The sequence below is a fragment of the Charadrius vociferus genome, unplaced genomic scaffold, assembly GCF_000708025.1.
Source record: "Charadrius vociferus isolate BGI_N301 unplaced genomic scaffold, ASM70802v2 scaffold593, whole genome shotgun sequence".
Lineage (NCBI taxonomy): Eukaryota > Metazoa > Chordata > Aves > Charadriiformes > Charadriidae > Charadrius > Charadrius vociferus.
In genome coordinates, this window is record NW_009647739.1 from 1,343,844 (window position 1) to 1,345,224 (window position 1,381).

Here is a 1,381-nt window from a genome sequence, read left to right on the forward strand (position 1 = left end):
CAATACGTGAAACCGCGGAATTAGTTGTAAAAACGGACAGGGAAGGGGTTCGCATGCACTAAGGACTAACACCGAGGGAGCTCCGGGACGGCCGCAGGGAAACAGAAACCGTGAAGCAGTCTATCGGAGCCTGGAAGGGGAAAAAAACCCGCTGGAACCCCCCCACCGGACACACGGCCCTAAAACAGCACTGACAGACAGACACCCTCCGGCCTCCGTCGCCTGGAAACGTTAGAGTGAGCTGTCTTTAATTAAAGATAGCAGCCTCACCGAGCTAACAAGCAGCGGCCGGCTCAGCAGGCGACAAGTGCTTTACTCACACAATTCTCACAAAATACCGATCCTCGGGGTGACGACTGTGGCTGGCGCAGCAAGGCGGCCTTCCTCCCCTAATGTAAAATAAACCTAGTTACAAATAAGCTAGTTACAAATACGCAAATTCCTCCCACAGGCGTTAGGACACAGCTGGTGCCTCTGTCCCAGGAGCAGCGGCACAGGGGAATCCTGTTCTCATCCTGCTCCTGGAATTTGCTCCTTCCCGAATCACCTCTGCCACTCAGCCTGACTGGCCTTTTAAAAACATACACCAAGGCTTTTTTTTTTTGCAAGTCAGAAAACTCCATTGAGGAAGCTCTGACACTGGAGTGCACAGTAAATAGGCAAACTAGCTGTGGCTGTACTCCTCTACGGAAAAAACAGTGCAGATTTTCCACCGTTTTGTTTATACCTAGTACCTGATCTGTACTAAAACCAGACTTGAGCCCATCTTAGAAATGTGCTCCAGCTGATTTGCTCATCCTCGCAAAGCTGAGCAGCTTTCGAAATAGGCAGATCGGGGCCAAATTTTGTCTATCTTGACTTAGCTGGAATAGTGAGGCAACTCTTGAATGCTGGAGACATAAAAATGAGGTGGCTAAGCGCTAAAAGGAAAAAAAAAAACAACCACTTCTGAATTTCTTTTAACATATATAAACAGAAGGAAAAATTAATTAAGTGAGAACCAGCGCTACTGGTATGCTCACAAAAGGGTCAGGTAGATCTTTTGGAAAGGGCCAAAAGCGTTACAAACGTCACAGCAGCTCAGGTCTCTGACCACAGCCCTGCCCCTGACTGCCGCGTTCACTGGGTCAGGACAAACACAGTGTGCCAACCACTGGCCTGAATTGGAAACGATCCATCCAGATTTATTTATTCCTACTAAAACAAAATCCTGTTAAACAGTACGTAACTCTGTGTCTCTACAAACTCACAGCTATCTGCCAAACAATAAAAATTCCAAACTACAAAAGATGAGTTGTATTCAGTAAATATAAATGGGAAATTTAGGCTTTGTGTAGAATGTTTATCAGACTATTTACAGTGCAACACGGATCGTTTGAGT